Source organism: Hyperolius riggenbachi, chromosome 5, assembly GCF_040937935.1.
Source record: "Hyperolius riggenbachi isolate aHypRig1 chromosome 5, aHypRig1.pri, whole genome shotgun sequence".
Lineage (NCBI taxonomy): Eukaryota > Metazoa > Chordata > Amphibia > Anura > Hyperoliidae > Hyperolius > Hyperolius riggenbachi.
Genome location: NC_090650.1, coordinates 435,301,525 through 435,309,877, shown reverse-complemented (window position 1 = coordinate 435,309,877; position 8,353 = coordinate 435,301,525). Strand labels below are relative to the sequence as shown.

Genomic DNA, 8,353 nt, shown 5'->3' with positions numbered 1-8,353 from the left:
AGTAAGATTGAATGAAAAAGATTGGAACATTAATGGCCACCATTAGCCGTTCATTCCAAACCATAACGAATGATTGATCCATTCAAAGTACTCACGTGTGGTGAATTTGACACTTTCAGGTCCATTGTTTTGTGCTTCTGCTAACGATCCAATCGGCAGACTAACTTTATTCCATCGCTGAATTCAAAGGTGTAGCAACGTTGTTTTCATGTCGCTAACCACCAGCGATCATTTGTTTTGTACCGACAGTGATGGAGCGTGTGTACTGGCTGTGCACCTTCAGTATGTGTCGCCTGGCAAGATCGAACTTGTTCCTGCAGAGGACGCAGCGGATAAATGAACGCATGCAGTGCAGACACATCCCTTTACTACAGCTGAGCAACATGTTCTGTTGCTACGGGGAGAGGAGGCGGGACAATGGTGCAGCGTATGATGGAGCAATATCTGGTAGGCAGGGTAAGGAGGGCAATAATGCACACAGCAGTCGCTGTCATTTATAGATCCAGCATGTCATATGCGTGCAAATTTATGGGGCTTGGAAATGGATGAAATACAGTAGGTCCATTTCCAAGTTGCATAAGTTTTGCATTAACTCAGAATTATTTGCATCTCATTTATTATCTACTTACTATCAAACCTTATCATACCTCGCGACTTTTTGAGATGAGAAAGAGGGATATTTAAACCACGCCCCTGCCACACCCCCAATCACACCCCTGCCACGCCCATAGTCACGCATACCATAAATATTTCATAAGAAAAATATGTTGTTTTAGAATTCAAACCACACTGGTCCTTTCTATCCTGGTTCATTTCCCTTCATAATAACATTTTAAAATTAGTAATATATCAATTTAAAGGATGGGAATAAAGTTTAGAGTCAAACACATTTTTTAAGTAGAGAAATATATATATTTACAAGAGGGACAAAGTCCTGAAAGAGGGACAAATGAGGAGGAAAGAGGGACAGAGGGACAGGGCTCCCAAAGAGGGACTATCCCTCCAAAAGAGGGACAGTTGGGAGTTATGCATTATGTTTGCGTTACATAACAACCCATCGCTGCTCTTCCACACCGATGGAAGCAGTTCTCCCCGGGCAGATGCGTGCAAATGCAAGTCCTTGTTCCATTTCTATCCATAGAAACCGCCCTTTATTATAGGCCCTGCACTCTGTTGCTGTGTAACTGCAGTGCAACTCCCACAGGAGTCACAGCTATCATCTAACACACACAGTTTTCTATAACAATCTGCGGCCCCTGCCCATCATTGCAAAACTTTCTGCGAAATTAACTGATTGGCTTTAAACGATTATTTACAATGAAGCTAGACCAGGCTAAGGCCTGAAACCCACCAGGAGCGCTTTTCTGAGCGCTTTGTGATGTGAAAAGCTCTTGCTAATGTAATGCTATGGGTGTGATCCCACTTGAGCGATATGTTTTTATAAAAATTACTTATAGCCAACCCCGGGCCGCCCATGAGTTGTGGTGAGACAGGTTCCTTAGGCGGCGGAAGTAGGGAGGTTGCGCCCCCCTGGCCGTGGGTGGGGGGGGGGGGGGCGCTGAGCTGGAGGGTGTAGCAGCCAGGAAGGGGGAGCAGTGGGCACAGTGGTGGGGCTCCCCTGTCCATGCTTCCCCTCCAGCAGTTTGTGCAGCAAAGCACTCTAGTAGGCGGCATGGCAGGAAGTGAAGCGAACGGTGGAACGCAGGGCCTGGACCAGAAGGAGGTGAGTAATTGCTTCCACACTCCTCTCTGAAAGACAATAACGCTGCACAAATTGCTGGAGGGGGAGCATGGACAAGGGAGCACCAGGTGAGGGAGGGGAGGTCAAACCCCCCTCCCCACCGCTGTGCCCGCTGCTCTCCCTTCCTGGCTGCTACCCCCTCCAGCTTGTACGGGTGTTAATTGTACTACCTATGGAAAGAGCGGCATCCTCAAAAGTTTGCTCAGGCGGCATAAAGTCTAGAACCGGCCCTGCCCAAAGCATTGCATTAGTAAGAGCTTAAAGGATACCCGAAGTGACATGTGATATGATGAGATAGACATGTACAGTGACTAGCACACAAATATCTATGCTGGGTTCCTTTTTTCTTTCTCTGCCTGAAAGAGTTAAATATCAGGTATGTAAGTAGCTGACTCAGTCCTGACTCAGACAGGAAGTGACTACAGTGTGACCCACATGAGGTCTATCTCATCATGTCTATCTCATCATGTCACATGTCACTTCGGGTATCCTTTAACAAATCACTAGCCATTAAAAAAGGCTGCTAGTGAGTTTGAGCCCTTTAGGACAAGAGGGTCTCCTGGGAGGAGTGAAGGCTCCGGGCGTGGAGATATCTGGAGATTATTGAGGAAATGTATGGAGGTGACAACTTATGTACCACTTTGTATGATAGAGTTAGGAGTTTAAACTGGATCCTTTGGGTAATAGGCAGCCAATGGAGAGATTAGTAGAGATGTCGCGAACCTCCGATTTTCGGTTCGCGAACCCTGTTCGCGAACCTCCGCGAAAGGTTTGGTTCGCGAAAAAGTTTGCGAACCGCAATAGACTTCAATGGGGAGGCGAACTTTGAAAATTTTAAAAAATTCTACCGGCTAGAAAAATGATAGAAAACATGTTTCAAGACCTCTAATACCTGGAGGCACACCTGATTGAGTGAAATACACATCACTGCTGGAGGACCCGCTCACCCTCCCTCCTCCAAGCAAGGTCCTTTATACCATTTGACTCAGTTGTCTGCCTACACTAATTAGTTATGGGACAGCTGCTACACACTCTGCTAGGGAGATTTTAATTAGCCTCTTGTGGGTCTCTCCCTCCTCCCTCCTTCTACCCTTCTACCTATTCCCTTCTCCCTTCTTCTACCCTTCTACCTATTCCCTCCTCCCACCTCCCTCCTACCTATTCCCACCTCCCTACTCTTACCCTTCTACCCATTCCCACCTCCCTCGTACCAGAGGGAGGAGGGTCTCTTCTGCCAGGGAATTATACTATTTTAAAAACCAGTATACATCATACCATGGCTGGGAATCGAACCCAGCTCTCACTGTGTGGTGGCCAAGCCACCCTAACCACTGTATCACTACAGTAGTAAGTGAAGCTGGCCTAAAATTTACGATTTATGCTCAATGCAATAGAAACATGTTGCTTACAGGGAACCTTAACTGAGAGTGATATGGATGTTTCCTGTAAACAATACCAGTTCCCTGGCAGTCCAGCTGATCTTTGTGACTGCAATAGTGGCTGAATCACACCCTGAAACAAGCATGCAGCTAATCCAGTCTGACTTCAGTCAGAGCACCTGATCTGCATGCTTGTTCAGGGGCTGTGGCTAAAAGTATTAGAGACACAGGATCAGCAGGCGATTCAGGCAACTGGTATTATTTTAAAAGGAAAAATCCATATCCTTCTCCGTTTAGGTTCCCTTTAAGGATTTGTAGCATAAAAGCCAACTCACATTGGCTGGTATTTGAACCTGGGTCTCACTGTGTGGTGGGCATGCACCCTAACCACTGTACCAACTGAAGCTGGCCTAAAAATGTACCATTTATGCTCAATACAAGAGAAAAAGTAGACAAGACAAATAACATTTATATCACACTTTTCTCCTGGCGGACTCAAAGCACCAGAGCTGCAGCCACTAGGCATGCTCTATAGGCAGTAGCAGTGTTAGGAAGAGAGAGAGATATAAATCTACCTGACTATCTGGGGTTCTCTTTGGACAACTGTTGAACACAAAAGAGAAGGCCATGTCTGGCTACATATCTGTAAGAAGTGGCTGCATGGTGTAATGGTTAAGGGCTCTGCCTCTGACACAGGAGACCAGAGTTCGAATCTCAGCTCTGTCTGTTCAGTAAGCCTGCACCTATTGAGTAGGAGACCTTAGGCAAGTCTTCCTAACACTGCTACTGCCTATAGAGCATGCCCTAGTGGCTGCAGCTCTGGTGCTTTGAGTCCGCCAGGAGAAAAGTGTGATATAAATGTTATTTGTCTTGTCTACTTTTTCTCTTGCATTGAGCATAAATGGTATTTTTTAGGCCAGTTTCAGTTGGTACAGTGGTTAGGGTGCATGCCCACCACACAGTAAGACCCAGGTTCAAATCCCAGCCAATGTGAGTTGGCTTTTATGCTACAAATCCTTAAAGGGAACCTAAATGGAGAAGGATATGGATTTTTCCTTTTAAAATAATACCAGTTGCCTGAATCGCCTGCTGATCCTGTGTCTCTAATACTTTTAGCCACAGCCCCTGAGCAAGCATGCAGATCAGGTGCTCTGACTGAAGTCAGACTGGATTAGCTGCATGCTTGTTTCAGGGTGTGATTCAGCCACTATTGCAGTCACAAAGATCAGCTGGACTGCCAGGCAACTGGTATTGTTTACAGGAAACATCCATATCACTCTCAGTTAATGTTCCCTGTAAGCAACCTGTTTCTATTGCATTGAGCATAAATGGTAATTTTTAGGCCAGCTTCAGTTGGTACAGTGGTTAGGGTGCATGCCCACCACACAGTGGGACCCAGGTTCAAATCCCAGCCAATGTGAGTTGGTTTTATGCTACAAATCCTTAAAGGGAACGTAAACGGAGAAGGATATGGATTTTTCCTTTTAAAATAATACCAGTTGCCTGAATCGCCTGCTCATCCTGTGTCTCTAATACTTTCAGCCACAGCCCCTGAACAAGCATGGAGATCAGGTGCTCTGACTGAAGTCAGACTGGATTAGCTGCATGCTTGTTTCAGGGTGTGATTCAGCCACTATTGCAGTCACAAAGATCAGCTGGACTGCCAGGCAACTGGTATTGTTTACAGGAAACATCCATATCACTCTCAGTTAATGTTCCCTGTAAGCAACATGTTTCTATTGCATTGAGCATAAATGGTAATTTTTAGGCCAGCTTCACTTACTACTGTAGTGGTACAGTGGTTAGGGTGGCTTGGCCACCACACAGTAAGAGCTGGGTTCGATTCCCAGCCATGGTATGATGTATACTGGTTTTTAAAATAGTATAATTCCCTGGCAGAAGAGACCCTCCTCCCTCTGGTAGGAGGGAGGAGGGAATAGGTTGAAGGGGAGGAGGAAGGAGACCCACAAGAGGCTAATTAAAATCTCCCTAGCAGAGTGTGTAGCAGCTGTCCCATAACTAATTAGTGTAGGCAGACAACTGAGTCAAATGGTATAAAGGACCTTGCTTGGAGAAGGGAGGGTGGGCAGGCCTCCAACAGTGAGAGAAGTGTGTTTGACAATAACATGTCTGCTGACAGTGATATGGAGGGTCAAAGCTTTGCTCAATAGAGCATTATGGGGCGAATCGAACTTCCGCAAAAGTTCGCCTGATGCAGGCGAACGCGAACCCCCAAAGTTCGCCTGGAACCGTTCGCAGGCGAACCGTTCGCGACATCTCTAGAGATTATCAGAGGGGGGACTGCATCAGAGGAGCGGGAGGAAAAGTGGATAAGGTGGGCAGCAGAGTTCAGTAAGGACTGGAGAGGTGCCAGTCTGGTCTCCCTGCATGAAAACCTGAACAAAGCAGGAAACATTGCAACTCTTTGTGCACACCTGAAATAATCAGACAACTGACACATACATCATTTTGCTGTCAGGAACCCCTCAGAATGGCTGGATGTATTTGTGCAGCTAAAACCATAGAAGATACACTAAAATAACATTTGGGAAAATCCCTGTAGTGTGCTGATGTGGAAGAATCTGCTAGCACCCTCACAGCTCATTTAAAAAGTGTTTTATGCCTTCTGAAAAGTGATTCAATGAAAAGCAGTTATACCGTTATACCTGCATTCCGCTGATATGTCACCGAATAAAGCAAATAAAATGTGAAATGTGACAAAGTATTGCTTATTCTACAAAGATATTCAAAGACAACCTGAAAACGGTTGTTGATGTCTCTAGAAAAGATCATAAAAATGAGCTGTTTCCTCTAATTAGTATCGCATATGTCTCCAATCGCGCAATCACTCATCCAACATATTTAAAGGGCCACTATCACTAAAAAAATTTAAAATTCATGTTTTTGCATGAATATAAAGTGTACGTGTGTTCTATAATAAAATGTACTATAAATGAATTTCCTCGACTGTTGCTGTCACTTACAGTAGCTAAATAAAGTTTCACAGATCTGACAAGTTTTGGACTAGGGTTTGAAATGAAGTCACTCTGCTGTTTGGTGTGAAAACTTACCTGCTTAGTCCTGCTCATTATGCTTCCCTGCTGTCCTACTGTACCTGCTCCACGTCGTTTATCATCATGGCCAGACGCCGGCTTACCATACCTGCTCAGGACTACTCATCATGGCCAGATGATGGCTTACCATATCTGCTCATTACTGCTCATCATGACCAGATGCTGGCTTACCATACCTGCTCAGGACTGCTCATCATGGCAGGACGCTGGCTTACCATACCTGCTCATTACTTCTTATCATGGCCAGACACTGGCTTACCATACCTGCTCAGGACTACTCATCATGGCCAGACACTGGCTTACCATACCTGCTCAGGACTACTCATCATGGCCAGACACTGGCTTAACATACCCGCTCATTACTGCTCATTATGGCCAGACGCTGGCTTACCATACCTGCTCAGGACTACTCATCATGGCCAGATGCTGGTTTACCATACCTGCTCAGAACTACTCATCATGGCCAGACGCTGGCTTACCATACCTGCTCAGGACTACTCATCATGGCCAGACGCTGGCTTACCATACCTGCTCAGAACTACTCATCATGGCCAGACGCTGGCTTACCATACCTGCTCAGGACTACTCATCATGGTTAGACGCTGGCTTACCATACCTGCTCAGGACTACTCATCATGGCCAGACGCTGGCTTACCATACCTGCTCATTACTGCTCATCATGCCCAGACACTTGCTTACCATACCTGCTCAGGACACTCATCATGGCCAGACGCAGGCTTACCATACCTGCTCAGGACTACTCATCATGGTTAGACGCCGGCTTACCATACCTGCTCAGGACTACTCATCATGGCCAGACGCTGGCTTACCATACCTGCTTAGGACTACTCATCATGGCCAGACGCTGGCTTACTATACCTGCTCATTACTGCTCATCATGCCCAGACACTTGCTTACCATACCTGCTCAGGACACTCATCATGGCCAGACGCAGGCTTACCATACCTGCTCAGGACTACTCATCATGGTTAGACGCTGGCTTACCATACCTGCTCATTACTGCTCACTCATCATGGCCAGATGCTGCCTTACCATACCTGCTCAGGACTACTCATCATGGCCAGACGCTGGCTTACCATACCTGCTCAGGACTACTCATCATGGCCAGACGCTGGCTTACCATACCTGCTCATTACTGCTCATCATGCCCAGACACTTGCTTACCATACCTGCTCAGGACACTCATCATGGCCAGACGCAGGCTTACCATACCTGCTCAGGACTACTCATCATGGTTAGACGCTGGCTTACCATACCTGCTCAGGACTACTCATCATGGCCAGACGCTGGCTTACCATACCTGCTCATTACTGCTCATCATGCCCAGACACTTGCTTACCATACCTGCTCAGGACACTCATCATGGCCAGACGCAGGCTTACCATACCTACTCAGGACTACTCATCATGGTTAGACGCCGACTTACCATACCTGCTCAGGACTACTCATCATGGCCAGACGCTGGCTTACCATACCTGCTTAGGACTACTCATCATGGCCAGACGTTGGCTTACCATACCTGCTCATTACTGCTCATCATGCCCAGACACTTGCTTACCATACCTGCTCAGGACACTCATCATGGCCAGACGCAGGCTTACCATACCTGCTCAGGACCAGTGGTGCTCAGCAGAGCTCGAATATTCGAGTAGCTCGAATATTCGAGCTCTTTTCCAGCTATTCGAGCTCGGTATTCGAGCTCCGAATAGCTGCAGCTATTCGAATGGGCTATTCGAGTAAACGCGAATAGCCCATTCACTATTCGAGCTATTCGAGCAAACGGCGCTATTCGAGCTCGAATACAGAGCTCGAATAGCGTCATAGCCCAGATTGATGTCCTTAGAGCCAATCAGAGGGCTCCCAGGCCCTCTGACGGCAGCCAATCACCGAGGGGGACCCTGGCCAGCCCCTACCCTATTAATAGCGGCCGCCATGTTCCGTTTCTCCGTCCTTGCCTAAGACTTGCATAGAGAGAGAGTTGCTCCTTTGTGCTTTGGCTTAGCAAGAGCTCTATTGTGGTCATTTACCTAGCGTTTTTGCTCACATACACCTCCTATACACACCTATATTGTTGTTAGTTAGATAGACATTGTATTTTAGTTAGTAGCTTTTGTGTTACATAGAGAGAGACTCAGACA

The 8,353-nt window shown here is 46.7% G+C and overlaps 1 long non-coding RNA gene across 1 annotated transcript in view; it reads left to right on the top strand.

Annotated features, from left to right (window-relative positions):
• Positions 1–258: 258 nt before the first annotated feature.
• The window catches only part of LOC137519231 (uncharacterized), a 124,680-nt gene continuing 116,585 nt past the window's right edge, over positions 259–8,353 (top strand). The window contains exon 1 of the long non-coding RNA XR_011020987.1: positions 259–447. This is a non-coding gene — a long non-coding RNA (uncharacterized lncRNA). The remainder of the gene's footprint in view (positions 448–8,353) is intronic.